General features: G+C 46.0%; 1 long non-coding RNA gene across 2 annotated transcripts in view; it reads left to right on the top strand.

The window, feature by feature from the left end:
- Positions 1-25736, top strand: part of LOC137617282 (uncharacterized) — an 80878-nt gene extending 55142 nt beyond the window's left edge. Inside the window, exons 2-4 of one of the 2 annotated variants that reach the window (XR_011039601.1) lie at positions 2385-4783; positions 13178-13409; positions 24482-25736. This is a non-coding gene — a long non-coding RNA (uncharacterized lncRNA). The remainder of the gene's footprint in view (positions 1-2384; positions 4784-13177; positions 13410-24481) is intronic. The other variant, XR_011039602.1, reaches the window with a different exon arrangement.
- Positions 25737-26011: the final 275 nt, after the last annotated feature.

Below are 26011 nucleotides of genomic sequence, written 5' to 3'. Positions count from 1 at the left end.
GCTTCCTTCACGTCCTTGGCCTAGATCGTTCGAAATACCTAGCCTCTCCAACATGGTAGGTAACGAACTAGAGAGAGTTCTTTGCCCTGTCAGAGCTCTCAAATATTATCTGAAGAGGTCTAAACCTATTCGAGGACAGTCAGAAGCCTTATGGTGTGCCATCAAGAAACCCTCGAGACCCATGTCCAAGAATGGGCTTTCGTACTATATAAGGCTTCTGATCAGAGAAGCACATTCTCACTTAAAGGAGGAAGACCTTGCATTGCTGAAGGTAAGGACCCACGAAGTAAGAGCTGTAGCTACTTCGTTGGCCTTTAATAAAAACCGTTCTCTGCAGAGCATAATGGATGCAACCTATTGGAGGAGCAAGTCAGTGTTTGCATCATTTTATCTGAAAGATGTCCAGTCTCTTTACGAGAACTGCTACACCCTGGGACCATTCGTAGCAGCGAGTGCAGTAGTAGGTGAGGGCTCAGCCACTACATTCCCTTAATCCCATAACCTTTTTTAACCTTTCTCTTGAATACTTTTATTGTTGTTTTTTATGGTTGTTACGGTAGGCTAAGAAGCCTTCCGCATCCTTGGATTTGGCGGGTGGTCTATTCATTCTTGAGAAGCGCCTGGGTTAAAGGTTTGGTAGAGGTCCTTTAGTAGGGGTTGCAACCCCGTGTACTTTGGCACCTTTGGGTTGATTCAGCCTCCAAGAGGAACGCTGCGCTCAGTAAGGAAGACGAACTTTAAATAAAAAGGCAGAGTAACGGTTCTATTCGACTTCCTTACCAGGTACTTATTATTTCATTGTTATTTGAGATAACTGTTATATGAAATATGGGATACTTAGCTATCCTTTAATCATGTACACTGGTTTTCACCCACCTCCCTGGGTGTGAATCAGCTACATGATTATCGGGTAAGTTTAATATTGAAAAATGTTATTTTTATTAATAAAATAAATTTTTGAATATACTTACCCGATAATCATGATTTAATCGACCCTCCCTTTCCTCCCCAGAGAGAACCAGTGGACCGAGGAATAATTGAGGAGGTGTCAACAACAAATGATTGAGTACCTGGCCACAGGTGGCGCTGGTAAGTACACCCCCTTCTAGTATTGTGATAGCTGGCGTATCCCTCCATAGAATTCTGTCGGGCAACGGAGTTGACAGCTACATGATTATCGGGTAAGTATATTCAAAAATTTATTTTATTAATAAAAATAACATATTTAAAGCCACATGAACGGAATTCATGCTCATTCTTAACCCTTTTACCCCCAAAGGACGTACTGGTACGTTTCACAAAACTCATCCCTTTACCCCCATGGACGTACCGGTACGTCCTTGCAAAAGATGCTATAAAAATTTTTTTTTTTCATATTTTTGATAGTTTTTTTGAAAAAATTCAGGCATTTTCCAAGAGAATGAGACCAACCTGACCTCTCTATGACAAAAATTAAGGCTGTTAGAGCAATTTAAAAATAATATACTGCAAAATGTGCTGGGAATAAAATAACCCCCTGGGGGTTAAGGGTTGGAAATTTCCAAAGAGCCTGGGGGTAAAAGGGTTAAGGTGAAAATTACCTTGAGTCGCCAGAGAACAAATGCACTGGTCTCCACTTATCTGTTTCTTCCCAGTGCTCCCAGTCCAGAGATCTTCCAACTCTAGGTCTTTGGATGCGCTGCGAACGTTTCCCGAACTAGATGTGCTGGGAATAAAATAACCCCCTGGGGGTTAAGGGTTGGAAATTTCCAAAGAGCCTGGGGGTAAAAGGGTTAAGGTGAAAATTACCTTGAGTCGCCAGAGAACAAATGCACTGGTCTCCACTTATCTGTTTCTTCCCAGTGCTCCCAGTCCAGAGATCTTCCAACTCTAGGTCTTTGGATGCGCTGAGAACGTTTCCCGAACTAGATCTTCCTGCGCTCAGAGTCCCAGAGATCTTCCAACTCTAGGTCTTTGGATGCGCTGAGAACGTTTCCTGAACTAGATCTTCCTGCGCTCAGAGTCCAGCCCGGGATGTGAGATCTTAACCCTTTAACCCCCAGGCTATTTGGAAATTTCCAACCCTTAACCCCGGGTTATTTTTTTTCAAACACATTTTGCATTTGCAGTATATTTTTTTTAAATTGCTCTAACAGCCTTAATTTTTGTCATAGAGAGGTCAGGTTGGTCTCATTCTCTTGGAAAATGCCTGAATTTTTTTCAAAAAATTATCAAAAATATGAAAAAAATAATTTTTTATAGCATTTTTTTGCAAGGACGTACCGGTACGTCCACGGGGGTAAAGGGATGGCTTTTGTGAAACGTACCATTACGTCCTTTGGGGGTAAAAGGGTTAACTTGAGCATTCAGAGCATATTTTAATTATTCTTTTTTTTTAATTCCAGATTTCTACAAACAAAGAATAACCATTGATCCTAAGCAGCAAGATGAGAATGGTTTTCTCTCATGCCAAGATAAGTACTATACTGTATCCTTGATTCAGTTTATATAGTATTATATGGAATTCAGTTTCAAATAGCCTTCAGGTTTTGGTTGTGTCTGCAATATGAGTTATTATTATTATTATTTGCTAGGCTACAACCCTGATTGGAAAATCAAGATGCTATAAGCCCAGGGGTCGCAACAGGGAAAATAGCCTAGTGAGGAAAGGAAACAAGGAAAAATGAAATACAATATTTAATAATAGTAAAATTTAAATAAATATTTTATTTCCAACATAAACTATGAAAACTTTAAAAAAACAAGAGGAAGAGAAATGAGATAGAATAGTATGCCTGAGTGTACCCTCAAGCAAGAGAACTCTAACCCAAGACAGTGGAAGACCATGGTACAGAGGCTGCGGCACTACCCAAGACTAGAGAACAATGGTTTGATTTTGGAGTGTCCTTCTCCTAGAAGAGCTGCTTACCATAGCTAAAGAGTCTCTTCTACCCTTACCAAGAGGAAAGTAGTTCAGCTGAATAAAAACATGCCACTTCCGGAATTAAAATTGAAACGGTTAATTCAACTCGAGTGACTTACCCTTCTCTGACCCCACCTGTAAACAGTGTTCAGATATATCTAGTGTGCTATGGAAAGCATTCTGATGTGGAAATGTCCCCTCAGTAATGTTAATTGTAATTAAATCTATTGTAATAAATTTTTGCCAGAGATTTGGACAACATAAGTATACTGTACAGTGATCTCCCAGGTGTCCCTCTGTATTGCTAGTGTCATTAAATTCATTCATAAAGTCAAATGCGTGAATGATAATTGTTTAACTTGTCTTAAACATTCTAGACTCATATCTTAGTACTTAGATAATAACAATAACCCTTTTACCCCCGGGGTATTTGGAAATTTCCAACCTTTAACCCCTAAGGGGTTATTTTTTTCCCAGCACATTTTGCAGTATATTTTTTTTTTAATTGCTCTAACAGCCTTAATTTTTGTCATAGAGAGGTCAGGTTGGTCTCATTCTCTTGGAAAATGCCAGAATTTTCTCAAAAAATTATCAAAAAAATATGAAAAACTAATTTTTATAGCATTTTTTTGCAAGGACGTACCGGTACGTCCATGGGGGTAAAGGGATGGCTTCTGTGAAACGTACCAGTACGTCCTTCGGGGGTAAAAGGGTTAAAAGTTTGGAATACAATGATATGAAAGATTATTAATTGTCTAAACTTTTTTCAGATGTGTTGGATTCAAGAGATGGGATCGTTGTATGATTCAAGATCCATTCAGTGTCATCACTATTCAACATACAGTAAATTCAACTGAGCTTCAGAGACGGTGGCGCTGTTAATCAGACGTATTTATTACCGTTCACCTCAAGATGGAAGCGCAATTGCCTGAGGGAAGAAGTCCACAGTTCATTTGCGTCGTGTGGGATCTGCTACAAAATTAATTTAAATCCCAGTACTTGAACTAAAAGAGTGTTATATTTGAAAATGGTTAACATAGCATTGGCCTAGGAAAAACTCTGTTCTAAATTTGACAATGAAAAGTACAGTGCATTGGTGACAAATGGCTTGCCGGATATTCAAGCCTGTGCAGAATTCATTGTTCGCTGTTTTCGAATGATGAAAATACTTTTGCTCCGAACTTGGATTTGGCTCCAGTAAGGACAACTTTACCAACTCTTGAGTTCAATCTACTCATGGTCACCGTTATCTCAGCTGATGGAAGAATAGCAAAGGATATGACCACCCCATGGCTGTTCCACACTCATTTTCCCTTCCAAAATACCTTGGTGCCAGTGGCAGCGTGGGTGCCCAGGTTTATTGAGGCCCTTGATGTAGACTTCGTATTGATTGGCAGCCAAGATCTTCATGTGAGCAGAGGAGAACGAGTGGAGCATAGAAGCTTCATACCATTCGAGCAGTCACTCGACTCAAGAGATATGTACGTCTCTTTGGCATCTGTGACGCACAATTCGGATAAATCTCTTTTTAAAGTTATTTAAGTCTTCCTTTTGAGGAGGAAAGAGAAGAGTTTGAGAACATTTTAGAAACAACAAATAACTGGATACATAAATAAAAATGATACAGATTTAGGAGATGAAAAGATGTTGGTGTGAAGACTTAAATCTGAAGACTTTATGCAGAAATATATGATACAGTGCAATAATCAGATATGAACATTTGGTGTCATTGAGATTCTTCGAGATTTTACACTCCATCATTCTTTAGTTGGAAGAAAAATGACTGGGTCTTGTCTATCTACAAACCCCGCGAAGGCAGGATTTGGAAGCTGAAGGCATGATTGAAATCTCACTTCAAAGAGAAGTCCCTACACAGCATAGGTATATTTAATTTTTTATTTCTGTATTGTATTTAGGGAAATCTTAATCATTATACTGAGGGGGAATTCAATGCAGTCAAGTATACGTGTTTGTAGTTTATTTATGGGTTGTGTTGCGTCTATCGAAAATACTGTTTAAATCTAAAAACTTTTTTTTATTATGGTATTGTGCCTGAATTTACCTGTGATGTTTTGCCTGTTAGAGATAAAACAGTACTCTGAAAATGAGTTTGTTCCGTAACCGAAATACAAACCACGCTATTTACAAAGGGTTATTACTTTTAGCGTAGCTGAAATGGCGAGCCATTAGAATTTAACGAGGGTGTATTACCCCCGCGCTAGTTAGCGGGGGGGTAGGGGAGTGGTAGCTAGCTACCCCTCCTCCCCCTCACACACAGGTGAATACTCACTTTCACTTTTGGCTCGGACTGTGACAGACGTCTCTGTCTTGGTCCTCGCTTGGCAGCCATTGTCTGTTTTGTCTTTACTTAATCGCTTACTTTTCTTTTACTCAATATATATGTAAACATGTTTTCATGTTTGTATATATATTTGAGTATAGAAATAAGTAAGTTTCCTTTTCAGATGTGTGTGTGTAGTGTACGATATCTACGTGGAGGCCTCGGCAGTTAGGCCACCACGGCCTAATTTTATGGGTTGCGATCGAGTTTGACTTCGGTCTTTCTCTCTCTCTCTCTCTTGAGGTCGTTCACCCTTTTACTATGTTTTACTACGCCCTTGTAGCTTCCTTCCCGTGTGGGTGGGGTTGCTACGCCGTACATTTTGTCTCAATTAGTTTATGAATCTAATTGTAGTTGTTAATTTTTCAGCTTGTAGAACGATTCCTTTCGGGGTTTTCGTTTTTTTCTTTAGTGTTCATTCTTTTTTTAAATTACATAATTACATAGTTACATAATTATAATTGTTATAATTCTGTTTTGGTTACAGCTCTCCTTCCGCGAGTGTAAGTGGTTGTGAGGGCACGTGCCTGTTGTGTAATTCTTGTTCCTTTTCCTCGGGATTCCTCTTCGGAGCCTTCCCGGGGGAATGAATGTGTACTAATATTATTTGTTTTTTTTTTTTTTACAGTTACCGATCTAGTTCGTTTCTGTAATATAGCAACGGTGTGAGCTGTCTGGTTGAGTCCTGGGGATTCGGCTGTTGCTGCCTCCCCCCTTGTATTGTCGTCAGGGGCGTGTCTCCTTCTACTGGTAGTACTCCCGTGTCGACGGACAGCTCTCCAGTTCATTTTAGAACAGTCAGGAGGCTTGCCTCCTTGGGCGGATAACTTTCCTTCCGAGGGAAGTTTTTTTCCTGTCCAGGCTTGAGCTTTTCCTCTTTTGGGGGGTTCTTCTCTTGCCTTTTTTTCGTGCGACTATGCTCTTGGTGCTGAGCGGTCGCACCTGCAGTTTCGCTCAAGGGGCTGGGCAACTGCAGGGGCTCCTCTTCGGAGGATTGCCCCTTTTAGGTCACTGGCTGACCAGTCTCTTCCACGAAGTGTTTCTCTGTCGTTCGCGAGAGAGTACACTCATAGAGACTCCTCTTCGGAGGTTTCTTCTGTTGCTGTTGCTGTTGGCCTCCCTTGCCGTAAGGCCCTCCGTCCGCCTCGTCGTAAGGGCCTCTCATCTCCCTATAAGGGTGCTTGAGGCGCCTTTTTGAATCTCCGTTTGCAGCCTACAACTTCTTTTTCTCGATCTTCCGTCTTGGTGCAGATGGACAGCAGTCTAATCTCGTCTCCCGACGGGCAACGGTCTTCCCGACGGACAACGGTCTTCCCGACGGACAGCGGTCTTCCGACGGACATCAGTCTCCCGGCGGACAACGATCCCTTCGGGGCAAAGGGTTGCCCCCACGGGGGTTCTTCCCTTGCGTGTCAGGGTTTCCCTGCGCGCCCTTCTGTTCGTCAGCGCTCTCCTGTTCGTCAGCGCTTTCAAGATGATCTTCCCTGCGGTTCCTGTTACGTGCCCTGTGCGCCCACGTTCGCCCTCGCGATCTAGAACTTCGGTTCAGGTCGGGGTCAAGGACTCTTCTTTGCGCAGGCTTCCACGCGTAGCCTTCTGCTCGTCAGCGATCATCAGCTCGTCAGCGATCATCAGCTCGTCAGCGATCATCAGCTCGCCAGCGATCGTCAGCTCGTCAGCGATCATCAGCTCGCCAGCGATCTCCGGATCGCCCACGTGTGTTACAGCTGGCACGCCAACGTTCTCCAACACTTCTGAAGGAACATGGTTCGCCAGCTACTAGCTCAACTGCGGATGCTGATCGCCATCGCGCGACCCTCAACTGCAGATGCTGATCGCCATCGCGCGACCCTCAACTGCGGATGCTGATCGCCATCGCGCGACCCTCAACTGCGGATGCTGATCGCCATCGCGCGACCCTCAACTGCAGATGCTGATCGCCATCGCGCGACCCTCAACTGCGGATGCTGATCGCCATCGCGCGACCCTCAACTGCGGATGCTGATCGCCATCGCGCGACCCTCAACTGCGGATGCTGATCGCTATCGCGCGACCCTCAACTGCGGATGCTGATCGCCATCGCACAACCCTGAACGATTGCCCGCTTACGCATGCTGCTCCTCATCGCACAACCCTGAACGATCGCCCTCTTGCGGATGCTGATCACCATCGCACCCTTTCACGCGATCATTCACCTACACATGCTGCTCGCCATCGCACAACCCTGCACGATCGCCCGCTTACGCATGCTGCTCCTCATCGCACAACCCTGAACGATCGCCCTCCTGCGGATGCTGATCACCATCGCACCCTTTCACGCGATCATTCACCTGCGCATGCTGCTCGCCATCGCACAACCCTGAACGATTGCCCGCTTACGCATGCTGCTCCTCATCGCACAACCCTGAACGATCGCCCTCCTGCAGATGCTGATCACCATCGCACCCTTTCACGCGATCATTCACCTGCGCATGCTGCTCGCCATCGCACAACCCTGCACGATTGCCCGCTTACGCATGCTGCTCCTCATCGCACAACCCTGAACGCTCGCCCTCTTGCGGATGCTGATCACCATCGCACCCTATCACGCGATCATTCACCTACACATGCTGCTCGCCATCGCTTACCGCCAGCGATCTTCTTCACCTACGCGGCAGCACGATCCCTCGCCGTCACGCCCATTCGCCTGCGCGCCCGCGCGATCGCTCGCCTGCGCGCCCGCGCGATCGCTCGCCTGCGCGCCCGCGCGATCGCTCGCCTGCGCGCCCGCGCGATCGCTCGCCTGCGCGCCCTCGCGACCGCTCGCCTGCGCGCCCGCGCGACCACTCGCCTGTGCGCCCGCGCGACCATTCGCCTTTGCGCGACCGTTCGCCCTCGCGCGACCATAGTTCGCGGCGAATTCCACAGCCGGTGGTAGCAGCAGGGACGCGTGCTCCTAGGCGGCACTCGGGATCACCTCCATCCAAGCACAGGTTGGTAGTGCAGGACGAAGACAGGTCAGTACAGCATTCTTCCCACCTTCTTTTCAGGCAGGAACCGTCGTGTCCTCTCCAAAGGATCGCCCGATCCCTTTCACCTTAGCGAGGATTTCGGACTCTGTGTCCTTGGAGCAGCAGACATGGTTTGATCCGCTGGCACGGGCGTTAATGAGGGTTATGAATCCAGCACTCACCGGCCAGGGTAACAAACCAGCGGCTGTCTCTCCTACGCTGAAGAGAAAGAGAGGAGTGGACTTCGTGGTGACTTCCCCCAGGGCGAAGTTGGTTCCCAAGAGGTCGGTCTCGAGGGTCCCCTCTCCTGCACGAGTACTCTCTCCTTCTCCCGCCCTGGAAGGATTTTTGGCGGGGGGGGGGGGGGGGGGGGGGGGGGCTTTCCGTTGAAGATTTCTCCATCGGACAAGGGGTGACTGCTTACCTCTTCCTCTGGGAGCTTACCAGGTTCTTTCCCTCCTCGGTTACGGCCCGAGGTTTGGTTCAAGGAAGCTACAGGAAGATCAAGGGTACTTTCCTCCTCTCGAGCTCAGGCACCTTGGCCTTTCGTCGTTAAGTATCTACTTGCGGACAAGCTCGATGTTGTACCATCTGGACGCACTGACTGAAGGCTTCCTTCGGGTGTCTCATCTGTGGAGGTCAACGACCTCAGACACCCTTCCATCCTTGAGAAGAGTTTTGTCTTTGCCCAAGGACAGAGACTTAAACATCTGCTGTGCGGAGTAAATCGACTTCCGGTTTCACTCCTCCAAGGCGCTTTCTTCCAGACTCTGCAGGGCTCCAGCTCCCTTTTCTTTCAACCACGTCGGCCTAAGTTATCGGCTACGACAACTGGGACAAGGTGTCCAATTGCAGTTTCCTCCTGTCAGGAACAGATGGCACGGGAGACTCCCCCGGGGGGGGCATAGTCCTAAAAGGAGTTCACGAACTCTAGGATTGCAGGTTTTTTCGCTGGGAGGATGCTTAAGGTTACTCATCCGAATGACAGCTTCCCGATGCCCATTCCCGCACAATCTCTGTGAGTAGCCAAGGATATCGCGCCTGCCGTCTCTGTCAGCGAATTCAGTGTCTCTGAACCTCTATGCCATAGCATCAGCAGAGTTGCCCGGTTGGGCAGAATGATCCATACCTTAGGCGAAGGTCTTCCTTAGGATCATCGACGGCTTCACCCCCGGCCCCCTCAGTCGATCCTTTCTTGTAAGGAAGGATCTGAGAGGGGATGTCCATAGTCGACCTCTCAGCCCTGATCAAGTTTGTCGAACAAACTTTGGCCAGCGTAGACCAGCAGAATCGATCAGACTGGTAACGAGGCGACAGGACTCCTTTAACCCTGGATCGGAAGGACGGGTACTTTCAGTTTCCATTCCATCCATCTTCCAGGGTGCTCGTCGAATTCAGCCTAAACTGCAAGTATTCCTGCTTATGATGCAGTGTGGCTATCCCGCCGTGGCATAGCAGGTTTGTTTCCCCAGAGAACTCTCCCTGCCTTCCTCTTGGCCGCTCAGGTGCAGACTTCCGCCTCCTCTGCTGTTTGGAGGGCTGGTCAACTCCGGTAGGCTCGGGTTTCGACCTTCTTCAGCGCCGGGAAAAGCTTCCGAATGCTGACCATGAGTGTGGGCTCATGGTATTTTGCTTGGAGCCTTCTCTTCCTCTGCCTCAACATCTGGAGTATCTGGCCATGATATTGAGTCAACCGCCTTACCACGTTGGAAACCCCGCTTCTCGTCCGTCCAGCGAGGTTAAGCAACGTCGGTACTTGGATGGGTGACCACCTGGGGACGCCAGATTCTGTTACCACATCCTCCGAGCCTTCCTTTCGGTTGACTGTGGCAAGACTGAGGAGAGTCGCAGTACCTGTTCTCAGTCAAGCAGAGTTTTCAGCCCTACCTTGGAACGTTTCCTAGTTCTTCTTTCCTCATTGACCCGTTTATAGTCCGAACGGTCGCCTCAGGATAAGTTCCATGTGGGGCGATCCAAGTTCCGGTGGCTTCAGGCAATGTTTAACCGGACTCCCTGGCCCTATGGGACCAGCGGAACTATTAAACCTGCAATGGGTGTTGACCTATGGAGCCTCTTGATGGTAGTGGATATTCTCGTCCTTTCCCCACATTCTTGATGCGGTTCTCGGACTCGTCAAAGGAAAGGGGGGGGGGCATGTTCCGGTCCAGGCCTATGGTCAAGACCTGAAGGATACCTCTCCATCATTCAGGCAGGCTTAAGGGCCTTAGTCTGGCCCCTCTTCAGATCCTACCGCTCCTGCCAAGTCGCCCCGTTGCGTGTCGACTTCATGCTAACCAGCAGGGGACGCATTTTCACACCTTCACATCTTGCAGTAGAGATACCGGGATGATTGAGATTCTCTCAATTCCACCATCGGCTCTCTCATTCCAGGCAGGGGAATGTTTCTCTCAGACTATCCGAGCAGAGCCTCATAGAGAGAGTGTACCTAAGGGTCTTTGACCTTGGGTAACCAGCAAGTGCTGGTCTGGGGGACCTGATCGCGACAGCTTGGAACCTCAAGCTTCCGCTAGTTTTCCCCCCAGTCTCAGACCCCGAGACTCTGGCAAGATGCATTCCGGTGATGGTGGGACAACTTCGACGCCTGCGTCTTCCCTCCTTTTTGTCTGCGGACAATGGGTCTCAACAAAACCAGGTTGTCTGTCAACCTTTCAATGGGAGAGCTCCACTGGGACTATGCGCAGAACGGTTTCTGGACCTTCTGCTTCCCCTGACGGAACTCCCGGGAGAGCTTCTCCCACGGCGCAGACTACTCAAGCAACCACACTGCGACATCTCTCCCGAACCGGGACGTCGCTTCGGCTTCATGCCTGGAGACACTACGCTTCCTCCTCTAGAAGAGACAACCCGCTACAGTCGCGGTACGGAGGTCGCGTCATCTGCGATAGTCATCCACAGGGGTCTCCCAGGCAAAGTGAAGAGTCTAAGGTGGTTGGTGCCGTGGGAGATATACCTCTTCCCGTGAGGCCTCTTCTCCAGCAATAACGGTCTTATTGCCTTTCGGCGGGAGGAAACTCCTTTCCGCTCTTGGCAATGAAGCCTGTCGCTCAGCCTTTCCCTGACCTTCAGGCTTAAAGGAATAACTTTTTCCTGCCCGCTGGATCTATCCTCGCTCATGCGAAGCTACGATCGTCCCTGCCCTAGTCGGAGGAAGACCTCCAACTTGGAGCATGGCTCGGACTTTTAGTCCTTTAAGAGATCTTCTCAAGACCCTTTTATGACAGGCCTCGGATTGTATTCCGCCTTGGGTCTTCTGCTCACTCTGGCCACGGCCAGTGTGTAAGCAATCTTCTTGGTCTCATACTACTCCCCCCCCTTTCTAAGGAAGAGGGGAAGGCAACATTCAGGCTCGCTCCTGAGTTGTTGGCTAGACTCAGAATCTGAGGGTCCCGACCCTTCGGTCCGATTCATTCAAGATTTTGAGTCTCCATTCTGTGTCTGATGTCCCAAGACCTTCTCTTTCTTGCCAGTACAGGAATCGAGAGGTTAGCGCTGGGAACAGCTGCAGTTTGGCCTCAGTTGCAGCCGATTTGGGAACACAAGGAGGACATGGGGGGAGAGTCACCAGTATACCTCTTCAGCCCGGACTCAAGGACATTCATCTCGACCTGTCTTCAGACCCTCCCCCGTCACGTCGCCCTACAGCACGATGTTGGATACATCGCAACGTCCCTCGCCTTCGAGTAATACTACTCTGTGACGCAGGTGCTACAAGCTGGAGTCTGGAAGCGTCTGATGACCTTCGCAGCCCGCTTCCTGCAGGGCGTGACCCACAGGAGTCTCGATACGTTTTCTATCGCTCTGTGGTGGCTACACAACAGCTGGTCTAACCTCAGGCTCCTTTTTGGACAGGTAGCAGAAGGTTGAGGGCATTGTTATCAGGTTTTAGTCTGCATGAACGAAAGAAGTATGTCTGGCCCTTACTTCTTTCTTCATCATCCCCTCTACGGGGAAGCAGCATCCTGGTCTCTGCATAGCTGACCTCGAACCTCTGCAGGTAAACCATGCTTCCTTGTGTTCCGAGTATTGAGTCAATACTGTCGCGTCCCCCATACCCTGACGAGGTGGTATTGGGAACGTCCTAACCCAGAGTTCCTTCTGGAACTCCAGGTCAACTGCCTAGGACGGGTCACACTTCTTCCTTCACACACAAGCTTACGTAGGCCACATGGTTCCTTGCGGTGCAAGGAACTTGTGAGGTGCAGGGACTCCTTTTCTCGAGTGCGACTCACTCGGATTCTGAGTCCCCGGGTAAAGCCAAAGCCAGTATGGCTGGGGACTTTCCACCCTTCCTAAGGGATAAGTCACCCTTTGTAAATAGCGTGGTTTGTATTTCGGTTACGGAACAAATGACAAATTCGAAGATAATTTGTATTTTTCCTAACCATACAAACCTTAGCTATTTACACATATTTGCCCGCCAGCCCTGTCCCCCAAGACAAGTCCTACCTCTAAGTGAAAGTGAGTATTCACCTGTGTGTGAGGGGGAGGAGGGGTAGCTAGCTACCACTCCCCTACCCCCCCGCTAACTAGCGCGGGGGTAATACACCCTCGTTAAATTCTAATGGCTCGCCATTTCAGCTACGCTAAAAGTAATAACCCTTTGTAAATAGCTAAGGTTTGTATGGTTAGGAAAAATACAAATTATCTTCGAATTTGTCATCTTGAGTTTCATGGGAATTGGAGTGTAGGACGTGCATGATTTTAGACGAGACGTTCATATTTTGAAGACCCTTTATTATTCATTGTAGAATAGCTTATATTGAAGATAGGATTTTTTCATATTGAGAAAGATCAGAATTGGGAAGTATTCTGGTTTGAGAGTAAGTTGATTATCGTTGAGTCATGGCCATTATAAGCAGCTTCGATATCCGCAGAATAGTTTTGGCGCTAAAAAATACATCATTAATTCTTTTCTTTTTGCAGATCTTGTTAATGATGCCCCATTTGATTTATGACAGCCCCGGCCAGCAGTGAGTGTCTGCAAGAAAGTGAGGACTCTATATCGAACAACAGATGTTGATGATTTCATCGTGGTTGCTCGTATGGAAAAGAAGCTTCAGTTCAGGGGAAATCATGTGATCATAAGACGTAGAAGAGATTACCGATGGAGATCCCATTGGAATAACAAAAATCCCATTTAGATGAATATGCCGTGGTAAGTAGTGTGGACGTGACTTAAACAAGCTGTAGGCAAACACTGTGTTCCCTTTTCTATTTTATAATCTTTTGTTAGTATCAAAACATCTTTAAATATTTTGTGCTTCATAAACCCTTTTTTGTTCCTCCACACAATACAAACGTTCGACTTCGGCAAGGCTGGAAATGGCCGGTTAAACTTTTAACGAGGTAGCACCGTAGTAGTTGGTGGGTGGCAAGTAGGCCACCCCCAAGGTAGCAAAACGTTTGCTTTGACTTAAGCCACTGAAGAGTAAAGACATACTTTTCGGTGTCATTGTGCTGTTGTGGCCTCTCCCCTGTGAGTGTGTTATTATCAGCCTGCACGATTCCAGATAAGGTCTTTAAGTTCTCCCTTCTACCGTGTCGTCTTGGCTGAGTATTCGCCTTAACTTCTGAAGGAAAACGAGTGAAAGTAGTCCAGGAAGTCCGATCAACAGGAGTTAACGCCCTACCGTTTCTCTCCCGTTGGAGAGACATTGCTGGTTGCAGTAGTTTCAGAAACCTCCCTTCTTGAGTGATCTCTAAGAGTTGTCTAATAGCGGGAAAAAACATTGGTTTACATAACATTAACCCTTTTACCCCCAAAGGACGTACTGGTACGTTTCACAAAACTCATCCCTTTACCCCCATGGACGTACCGGTACGTCCTTGCAAAAAAATGCTATTAAATTTTTTTTTTCATATTTTTAATAATTTTCTGAGAAAATTCAGGCATTTTCCAAGAGAATGAGACCAACCCGACCTCTCTATGACAAAAATTAAGGCTGTTAGAGCAATTTAAAGAAAATATACTGCAAAATGTGCTAGGGAAAAAATAACCCCTTAGGGGTTAAGGGTTGGAAATTTCCAAAGAGCCTGGGGGTAAAAGGGTTAACGAGTGTCTGGATACTCGGTGGAGTTTCACACAAATTTCTTGTGCTTGGTTTAGTGCCAGTTGTGAAGGTTGAGAGTTGACCCATAATGGGAAAAAACATCTGTTCTCACAACTTACAGACTGCGCATACCACCACTGAATGGGAATGCAGGGCATTTCTATCCAGCAACTAGCATTCCCTTTATTCTGGCTCCATGGGAACAGGAATACTGGATGTAGAGTATTCATAGCTTCAGTTAAAATTACAAAAATTATGAAAATTTTAAAGAGGAAAATAAATTTTTTATTTTTATTTTATTTGTAATTGTTTATTTTTTTACGATTAATTTCATGGAAGTGATTCTGAATGTGATTTTTTTTTAAATCAAACACTTGTAAAATTTAAACAAAAATATGTTGAGGTTCGAGCTGCAAGTTAGGAAGTCAGTTGGAGTCACGAGCTCACAGAAGCAACCACAAGAGTGTGACTTGTAAATTGTTCAACCTTATTTGGAGTTGTCGACTGTTTTTAACTAATTAGAGTGTATTTGCAACATGCTAATGCCCCCATCAGTATTTTGTAAGTGCCCTGTACTTGTCTGAATAAAGTCGTCTTAAGTTCAGCATCTCGTGTGTCCGTTGGAAACCTAAATGGACTAGCGTGGGTAAGTGCTTGAATGCCATAACTGTTTTAACAGTACAGTATCTGGATAATTGTTAGCCTATGTACATACATACATATACCCAGGCACTTCCCCCAATTTTGGGGGGTAGCCGACACCAATAATGAAACAAAACAAAAAAGGGGACCTCTACTCTCTACGTTCCTTCAGCCTAACCAGGGACTCAACCGAGTTCAGCTGGTACTGCTAGGGTGCCACAGCCCAACCTCCCACATTTCCACCACAGATGAAGCTTCATAATGCTGAATCCCCTACTGCTGCTACCTCCGCGGTCATCTAAGGCATCGGAGGAAGCAGCAGGGCCTACTGGAACTGCGTCACAATCGCTCTCCATTCATTCCTATTTCTAGCACGCTCTCTTGCCTCTCTCACATCTATCCTCCTATCACCCAGAGCTTTCTTCACACCATCCATCCACCCAAACCTTGGCCTTCCTCTTGTACTTCTCCCATCAACTCTTGCATTCATCACCTTCTTTAGCAGACAACCATTTTCCATTCTCTCAACATGGCCAAACCACCTACGTACTAACTACAAACCTGAAACTATGGGGAATTGAAAACTGTACAGTGATTCTGCCATGAAAATAAATAATATTCACTCGTGATCTGCAAGAATTCACCACACTGAATGATCTACCCTGGTAGCTGCATAACGATCCTCAACGTGGGATCTCCTCTGCATAACGATCCTCAACGTGGGATCTCCTCTGCATAACGATCCTCAGCGTGGGATCTCCTCTGCATAACGATCCTCAACGTGGGATCTCCTCTGCATAACGATCCTCAGCGTGGGATCTCCTCTGCATAACGATCCTCAACGTGGGATCTCCTCTGCATAACGATCCTCAACGTGGGATCTCCTCTGCATAACGATCCTCAGCGTGGGATCTCCTCTGCATAACGATCCTCAACGGGGGATCCCCTCTGCATAACGATCCTCAACGTGGGATCTCCTCACCGTTGGGAAATCTGTCGTCCATAGACGCCTCGGGGAGGCATGGGATGCCCACCTGAATATCCAATCCATCTCTGGGATATGATACACAGAAGTAGCAAGATGGAGTTAGTTTCCCCTCTTTTAACCCTTTTACCCCCAAAGGACGTACTGGTACGTTTCACAAAACTCATCCCTTTACCCCCATGGACGTACCAGTACGTCCTTGCAAAAAAATGCTATAAAATTTTTTTTTTTCATATTTTTGATAATTTTTTGAAAAAATTCAGGCATTTTCCAAGAGAATGAGACCAACCTGACCTCTCTATGACAAAAATTAAGGCTGTTAGAGCAATTTAAAAAAAATATACTGCAAAATGTGTTGGGGAAAAAATAACCCCTTGGGGGTTAAGGGTTGGAAATTTCCAAAGAGCCTGGGGGTAAAAGGGTTAAAAGTATGCCATAGTTGCTTCATTTCACCCTAAAAATGTCTGTTTCCATTAGGGAACTCCCACAGTTATTCAAGCTTCTCAGTCAGACCCACTTCAGATTGGCACCTGAAGTGCTTGCTCTCAGGCCTTATTCGTATTCATCCCAATTTTGTTGGGTATATATTGGCTGATGATTCTTGTCGTGTGTTTTCGTCCTAACTAACATTGACTAAACACACACATATATACATACATACATATACCAAGGCACTTCCCCCAATTTTGGGGGGTAGCCGACATCAAACAAGTGAAACAAAAATGGGGACCTCTCCTCTCTACGTTCCTCCCAGCCTGACAAGGGACTCAACAGAGTTTGGCTGGTACTGCTAGGGTGCCACAGCCCACCCTCCCCGTTATCCACAACAGATGAAGCTTCATAACTGCAATCTCCGTGGTCATCTAAGGCACCGGAGGAATCAGTAGGCCCTATTGGAACTGCGTCACAATTGCTCGCCATTCATTCCTATTTCTAAACACATTTGAAGAAAATGTTTTTTATGATATGAAACACTATTTTATTATTATTGCCATATGTTATTGAAATAATTATGACTTTAATATAAAAATATCATATCCAAGATACTGAGAAGTGTAATGGACTTTGTAGTACAGTATTACCTTTGATTGGGGAATGTATTGCTTAGTTCCAGAAAATTATTTTAATTCAAGTGTTGTTATTTCTGAACTTTAAAATGTCTCGCACGATAGATTTCATGTTAATTAAAGATGGAATAGCTAGCGAGATAAACTTTAGAAAATTAGATAATCTTTTTTATGAAGATAAATTATACAGATAGGCTTAGTAAATGATCAAGATATTATTGAAGATAGACAAGTTCAGTAATGCCATTGCTTATACATTTATGAAATAAAAGTCTTGAATGGAACTTGAGAGATTTATAAAAACAGAATTTTCAATATTAATCTTACCCGATGATCATGTAGCTGTCAACTCCGTTGCCCGACAGAAATCTACGGTCGGGATACGCCAGCGATCGCTTATACAGGTGGGGGTGTACTCACCAGCGCCATCTGTGGTCAGGTACTCCAGTACTTCTTGTCAACAAGACCTCAATTTTTCCTCTGTCGTGCCACCGGCAAGACCTACATGGATACGCTGTTGATTTTGGAGTCTTTCGTTCACGATTTGGTGAAGTATTTGCTCTGAAATTTTAGCCTTCGCTGTACAGGAAGCTTTAGCCTTAGCTTAGCAAGCTTTTGGTATTAATTTGATTCATTGGTTAACGATCTTTGCTTACTTTGGAATTCCCCCTTTGACTACTTCTAAAATTCAAGATGTCTGACCATTCCCAAGTTCCTAAATACAGGCGATGTAGTGTTAGGACTTGTAATAGGCGTCTTCCGAAGGCCTCTGTTGATCCTCACACCGTATGTTCCAATTGTAGGGGAAAATCCTGTCAATTGGAAGATCGATGTGGGGAATGTGCTGGGCTTTCGGAATTCGATTTTAATGAATTCCTCAGATATACTCGTAGGTTAGAGAAGGAGAGAGATAGGAGGAGTTCTTCTCGCTCTTTGGATATTTCCTCTCCCCATGCCCCTCAACCTTTTCCTTCCCCTGTGGTGGTGACCCCCGAACCTGCTACGAGTGCTCAGCCTGCAATGGCTGATATGTTGCGTGCCATTCAGGCTCTCGGTGATAAGGTGGAGTCGTTGGTTAGTGACCGCAATCAGCTCTTGGCAGATGTCAGAGAGCTGAAAGCGAAGAGTGCAGTGGGAAGTGTTAGTGCAAGTGCTGTGCATAGTGTCAGTGTCAGTGTTGCGCATGAGGATACATCTGTGCGTGCCAGTCGTCCGCCCAGTCCGGGACCTCTTGCAAGCTCCCAAGCCCAGGGGAGAAGCAATGTCGAAGGACCAAAGGGTTCGGCAGGCCTTGATCGGCGCACAGATGTATCCTCAGTGGTTGCGGACGTATCTGCTAAGGATCGTCCCTTCCACTCCCAGACGAATGAGCCCTTACATTCCTCGTCTGTGGAAGAGGTTTCCAGGAGGAAACGGTGGACTAAGGTCTCACGACCGCTTAAGCGTAAAGTCCCTTCAGAGCTAGTCCAACGGCCCAGGTGTAGCCACTGGGTCAGTTCGGACTCGCCGCAGTCATCGGATGACTGCACACCTCCCAAGAGAGGTAGAGTGGTCCCTCAACAGGCCTCTGCTCCAACCACAGTAGACCCTAAGTGGTCCATGCTGCAGACTATGCAGTCTCAGCTTGCGGCTTTTATGCAGGATTATCAGGCAGAGAAGGTTAACATCCCTCCTCCTGTGAGAGCTCCTCCACAGTTGCGCAGTCCTCAGCCCATGCAGCATGCTCTGCAGACCTTACAGCATGAGCCGCATTCCATGCAGCATGAGCCTCATACCATGCAGCATGAGCCTCATCCCATGCAGCATGAGCCGCATGCCATGCAGCATGAGCCGCATACCATGCAGCATGAGCCGCATCCCATGCAGCATGAGCCGCATGCCATGCAGCATGAGCCGCATGCCTCACAGCATGCTCTGCATACCACACCGCATGCTCCTCAGCCCACCGCAGACCCTCCCTCACACCGGCCCTCTGCTTTTGTTGTTGCCAGCTCACAGTCTGTCCAGCAGAGGCATGATGATGGATCCGCAGGTACGCATGCACCCGTTCTGCAGGATTCAGCCGTTCAGCTTGCTGCTCTGCCTTTGCCTCTTACAACTCAACTGTCGGGTGAGGAGGCTTCTGAGGATGAAGCTGCTCATCTTGATGATCCTCATTCTGATGTTGAAGGACACAAGTCTTCGCCACCCTCCTTAGACTTCCGCAAAGTCCTTGCTTTGTTCAGAGAGTTGTACCCTGAACACTTTGTGTCTGCAACCCCTCGTTCTCCTCCCTCCGAGTTTGCTCTGGGCATGCAGTCTACTGCGCCTGCCTTCACCAAGCTTGTTCTTGCCAGATCTTCAAGGAGAGCTTTGAGGGTTATGGGGGATTGGTTGCAGTCCAAGAAGCAACTGGGAAGGACCTCTTTTGTGTTTCCTCCTCCCAAGCTGGCTTCTAAGTCGGGCGTCTGGTATGCCACGGGAGAGGAACCTGGCTTGGGGGTTCCTGCCTCTGCCCAGGCCGACTTCTCAAGTCTGGTTGACTCTCCCCGCAGGTTGGCTATGAGACGTTCGAAGATCTGCTGGTCCCCTACAGATCTTGATCACTTGTTAAGGGGAGTCTTTCGTGCCTTCGAGATATTCAACTTCCTCGATTGGTGTCTGGGAGCCTTAAGCAGGAAGACTGCCCATTCTGACAAGGACTCAGCCATGCTGATCATGTCCAGCATGGACAAGGCAATACGGGATGGGTCTGGCGAGCTTGCGGCTTCTTATGTATCAGGGGTCCTCAAGAAAAGGGAACATCTGTGCTCCTTCTTATCTGCTGGTATCACCCCTTGCCAGAGGTCAGAGTTACTTTTTGCTCCTCTGTCCAAGTGTCTGTTTCCGGAGGAATTAATTAAGGGGATGACTGCCTCTCTTCTCCAGAAGGATACGCATGACCTCATGGCTTCTTCTGCACGTAAGGCTAAGACCTTACCTTCCGTGACTAAACCTTACCGCCCTCTAGCAGTTGATACTCCTGCTTCCAGGTTCATCCCACCCTTTCGTGGCAGAACCTCCAGCAGAGGAGGTACCCGTGCAGACAGTCACCGTGGCAAGTCCAAGAAGGGTTCCAAGTCCACAAGAGGCAAGTTTTGACTTCCCTCCTCTCCAGACAGCTGTAGGAGCCAGACTCAAGACCTTCTGGCAAGCTTGGGAGAGCAGAGGTGCAGACGCTCAGTCTGTGAAGTGGCTGAGGGAGGGATACAGAATTCCGTTCTGCCGCAATCCCCCTCTAGCTACATCTCCCATCAACCTCTCTCCCAACTACAAGGAGAAGGACAAGAGGCTAGCGTTGCAACAAGAGGTGTCGCTCTTGCTACACAAGGAGGCAGTGGTCATAGTCCGGGACCATCAATCCCCGGGCTTTTACAACCGTCTCTTCCTGGTAGCCAAGAAGACAGGAGGTTGGAGACCGGTGCTGGACGTCAGTGCGCTCAATGCTTATGTCACCAAGCAGACGTTCACTATGGAGACGACGAAGTCGGTCCTAGCAGCGGTCAGGCAGGAGGACTGGATGGTCTCGTTAGACCTGAAAGACGCATACTTTCACGTCCCCATCCATCCAGACTCCCAACCTTTCCTGAGATTCGTCTATGGAAAGGTTGTGTACCAGTTCCAAGCCCTGTGTTTTGGCCTAAGCACGGCACCTCTTGTGTTTACGCGACTGATGAGGAATATTGCGAAATTCCTTCACTTGGCAGACATCAGAGCCTCCCTCTATTTAGACGACTGGCTTTTAAGAGCTCCCACAAGTCGTCGCTGTCTGGAGAATCTCAGATGGACTATGGATCTGACCAAGGAACTGGGCCTCCTGGTCAATTTAGAGAAGTCCCAGCTCGTCCCATCCCAGACCATTGTTTACCTGGGTATGGAGATTCAGAGTCGAGCTTTTCGTGCTTTTCCGTCGGCCCCAAGGATCAACCAAGCCCTAGAGTGCATCCTGAGCATGCTGAGAAGGAGCCGATGCTCAGTAAGGCAGTGGATGAGTCTAACAGGGACACTTTCATCGCTGTCCCTGTTCATCGAGTTAGGGAGACTCCACCTCCGCCCCCTTCAGTATCATCTGGCTGCTCACTGGATCAAGGACATGACGCTAGAGACGGTCTCAATTCCTGTTTCCGAAGAGATGAGGTCTACTCTAACGTGGTGGAAGAACAGCATTCTTCTCAAGGAAGGTCTTTCGTTAGCTGTTCAGACCCCCGACCACCATCTCTTCTCGGACGCATCAGACTCGAGCTGGGGTGCGACATTGGACGGACAGGAATGCTCGGGAACATGGAATCAGGAACAAAGAACACTCCACATCAATTGCAAGGAGTTGTTGGCGGTTCATCTGGCCTTAATGAACTTCAAGTCCCTCCAGCTAAACAAGGTGGTGGAGGTGAACTCCGACAACACCACAGCCTTGGCTTACATCTCCAAGCAGGGGGGGACTCATTCGAGGAAGTTGTTCGAGATCGCAAGGGACCTCCTCATTTGGTCAAAAGATCGAAGGCTCACGCTGGTAACGAGGTTCATTCAGGGCGATATGAATGTCATGGCAGATCGCCTCAGCCGGAAGGGTCAGGTCATCCCCACAGAGTGGACCCTTCACAAGAATGTTTGCAGCAGACTTTGGGCCCTGTGGGGTCAGCCAACCATAGATCTGTTCGCTACCTCGATGACCAAGAGGCTCCCATTGTATTGTTCTCCGATTCCAGACCCGGCAGCAGTTCACGTGGATGCTTTTCTGCTGGATTGGTCCCATCTCGACCTGTATGCATTCCCGCCGTTCAAGATTGTCAACAGGGTACTTCAGAAATTCGCCTTTCACAAAGGGACACGGCTGACGTTGGTTGCTCCCCTCTGGCCCGCGAGAGAATGGTTCACAGAGGTACTGCAATGGCTGGTCGACGTTCCCAGGACTCTTCCTCTAAGAGTGGACCTTCTGCGTCAACCTCACGTAAAGAAGGTACACCCAAGCCTCCACGCTCTTCGTCTGACTGCCTTCAGACTATCGAAAGACTCTCAAGAGCTAGAGGCTTTTCGAAGGAGGCAGCCAGAGCGATTGCTAGAGCTAGGAGGACATCCACTCTCAGAGTCTATCAATCTAAATGGGAAGTCTTCAGAACCTGGTGCAAGGCCAATGCAGTTTCCTCAACCAGTACCACTGTAACCCAGATTGCTGACTTCCTGTTACATCTAAGGAACGTTAGATCCCTATCAGCTCCTACGATCAAGGGTTATAGAAGTATGTTGGCAGCGGTTTTCCGCCACAGAGGCTTGGATCTTTCCTCCAACAAAGATCTGCAGGACATCCTTAGGTCTTTTGAGACCTCTAAGGAACGTCGGTTGTCCACTCCAGGCTGGAATCTAGACGTGGTCCTAAGGTTCCTGATGTCATCTAGATTTGAACCGCTACAATCAGCCTCTTTCAAGGACCTCACATTAAAAACTCTTTTCCTAGTATGCCTAGCAACAGCTAAGAGAGTAAGTGAGATCCACGCCTTCAGCAGGAACATAGGTTTCACTTCGGAAACGGCTACATGTTCCTTGCAGCTCGGTTTTTTGGCTAAAAACGAGCTTCCTTCACGTCCTTGGCCTAAATCGTTCGAGATCCCTAGCCTATCCAACTTGGTGGGTAACGAGCTGGAGAGAGTACTTTGCCCAGTCAGAGCTCTTAGGTACTATCTGAAAAGGTCAAAACCTTTACGAGGACAATCAGAAGCCTTATGGTGTGCTGTTAAGAAGCCTTCGCTACCAATGTCTAAGAACGCAGTTTCTTACTACATCAGGCTTCTGATTAGAGAAGCTCATTCTCATATGAAGGAAGAAGACCTTGCTTTACTGAAGGTAAGGACACATGAAGTGAGAGCTGTGGCTACTTCAGTGGCCTTCAAACAGAACCGTTCTCTGCAGAGTGTTATGGATGCAACCTATTGGAGAAGCAAGTCAGTGTTCGCATCATTCTATCTCAAAGATGTCCAGTCTCTTTACGAGAACTGCTACACCCTGGGACCATTCGTAGCAGCGAGTGCAGTAGTAGGTGAGGGCTCAGCCACTACATTCCCATAATCCCATAACCTTTTTAACCTTTCTCTTGATTGCTTTTATTGTTCTTTTTGGGTTTTACGGTCGGCTAAGAAGCCTTCCGCATCCTGGTTGATTTGGCGGGTGGTCAATTCTTTCTTGAGAAACGCCTAGGTTAGAGGTTGTGATGAGGTCCTTTAGTATGGGTTGCAGCCCTTTATACTTCAGCCACCTAAGAGTCGTTCAGCATCCTAAGAGGACCGCTACGCTCAGTAAGGAATACGTACTTATTAAAGGCAGAGTAATGGTTCAAGTCGACTTCCTTACCAGGTACTTATTTATTTTTTATTGTTATTTTGAATAACTAATAAAAATGAAATACGGGATACTTAGCTTCTTTGTTAACATGTATACTGGTTTCCACCCACCACCCTGGGTGTGAATCAGCTACATGATCATCGGGTAAGATTAATATTGAAAAATTTTATTTTCATTAGTAAAATAAATTTTTGAATATACTTACCCGATGATCATGATTTAAATGACCCGCCCTTCCTCCCCATAGAGAACCAGTGGACCGAGGAGAAAATTGAGGTCTTGTTGACAAGAAGTACTGGAGTACCTGACCACAGATGGCGCTGGTGAGTACACCCCCACCTGTATAAGCGATCGCTGGCGTATCCCGACCGTAGATTTCTGTCGGGCAACGGAGTTGACAGCTACATGATCATCGGGTAAGTATATTCAAAAATTTATTTTACTAATGAAAATAACATTTTTAACCCTTTTACCCCCAAAGGACATACTGGTACGTTTCACAAAACTCATCCCTCTACCCCCATGGACGTACCGGTACGTCCTTGCAAAAAAATGCTATAAAAATTTTTTTTTCATATTTTTAATAATTTTTTGAGAAAATTCAGGCATTTTCCAAGAGAATGAGACCAACCTGACCTCTCTATGACAAAAATTAAGGCTGTTAGAGCAATTTAAAAAATATATACTGCAAAATGTGCTGGGGAAAAAAATAACCCCTTGGGGGTTAAGGGTTGGAAATTTCCAAAGAGCCTGGGGGTAAAAGGGTTAATGATAGAATTTGTAATTTCTATACTCACCTGATGTTCATAATATCTTATAAATATTTTAATTGTTGGTTATGTATTGGTGATTGCATCAAGTTATTGATGACAGTACATTTCTGCTCGCTTGCAAGCTCAGTTTGTAGCTCATTACGGATTTACTTTGGGTGAATACTAAACTTGCTTTTATTACCTGGAATGTGATTCAATCGGCCATCTTTAACTGATACAGCAACAATAACAAAAATATTTATAAAGCAATATAAATATCCAGGGAGGTTCATAGAGACGCTTATTACAAAAATTTCCCATACCTATTATTTTAAGATGTTTTTAAAAACATGGCTAGAATATTTAATTTTCTTTTTCAGATTACAGTATTGACATCGGCATGAAGTTGAAGGATTGACGACACCGCTGAAGAATTGTTTGATGGAAATTACTGCTCGTTTACAAGGAACGCCATTGTTTTTTTGCCACATTATAATGACTAATTCTGTAATTTGCATGTGTGTGTATGATCGATGCATGATCGTCTGAATGTTAGTTATTTCACCGATGATCGATGATTATGTTGAGGAATTTATACATTCTTACATGAAAATTGTCTTTTGCAGCTTAATGACCAATGACTGAATGAGTATATTAACTGAACTGGGTCTTCCTATTGATTGATAGGTGCATTTATATGTTCAATATTGATCTATTCTTCCTTTCCAAAGATCTAAGTCTGTGACCTAAACTGTTCTGTCAATATCATTATTATTACTAGGCAAGCTACAACCCTGGCCAAATGCCTCAAGTCCAAGAGGGAGAAATGAGCTGGATATAATTAAGTCTTTTACCCCAAAAGGACGTACTGGTACGTTTCACAAAACTCATCCATTTACCCCCATGGACGTACTGGTACGTCCTTGCAAAAAACTGCTATTAAAATTTTTTTTGCATATTTTTGATAATTTTTTGATAAACTTCAGGCATTTTCCAAGAGAATGAGACCAACCTGACCTCTCTATGACAAAAATTAAGGCTGTTAGAGCAATTTGAAAAAAGATATACTGCAAAATGTGCTTGAAAGAAAATAACCCCATGGGGGTTAAGGGTTGGAAATTTCCAAATAGCCTGGGGGTAAAAGGGTTAATGAATAAAGAATTGATGTTGTAAGATCAGTAACAACGTTTAAAGGAGATCAGTCATATATACAATATGGAACTAAACATATCAACCTGGTCAACAGAAAAGCATATATACAAAAAGTTTGTTTTCAGTAGATTTCTTAAGTTCAAGGTTTAGTTGAAGGGCCATTATTGGGTTTTAAAAATGGTTTCCCCAAGTTCATATAATTTCTTTTGATTTTAACATTTCCAGAGACACATACAGTATATACTTGATTTTATAATGTCAATCCCAGTTAGTTATCTTCAAAATACTATTTTGTGTAGAGTTTTCTCCTCCCAAATGATTTTAACTTTTAAGAAACTTTGGTTTATTTTTCAATGGGTTTGATGCGTATTTAGTATCTAGTTTCACAATTTTTTTTCTTAATAGAAAAATTTTCAACTTTGATAGAAAAAGATCAGGTGAATATGGATGAAAGTATTTTAGGTCCCAAGAATAGAATTGAATAGCAAAAATATAAGAGGAAAGCAACTCCTTGGTGTTGGAATACTCTAATTACTATTTGTGGTAGAATGTGTTGTGAAAGATTTGAATGGGGGAATTTGTGTATTATGTAAAAAGATTTTGTAGAATTTTGTAAGGTTCTTGTTTTGTATTATTTGTATTTTATGACAAATTGTAATATTCTAAAGGTTTAGAGATGCCAGCGAGCTTAAAACTTTTTATAGATTTCAAGGGATAAAGTAGTTTATCATGTGAATACAATGTTTGGAATTATGGAT

The sequence above is a fragment of the Palaemon carinicauda genome, chromosome 23, assembly GCF_036898095.1.
Source record: "Palaemon carinicauda isolate YSFRI2023 chromosome 23, ASM3689809v2, whole genome shotgun sequence".
NCBI lineage: Eukaryota > Metazoa > Arthropoda > Malacostraca > Decapoda > Palaemonidae > Palaemon > Palaemon carinicauda.
The sequence above is the reverse complement of the archived record's forward strand: the minus strand, read 5'-3'. Positions and strand labels throughout refer to the sequence as shown.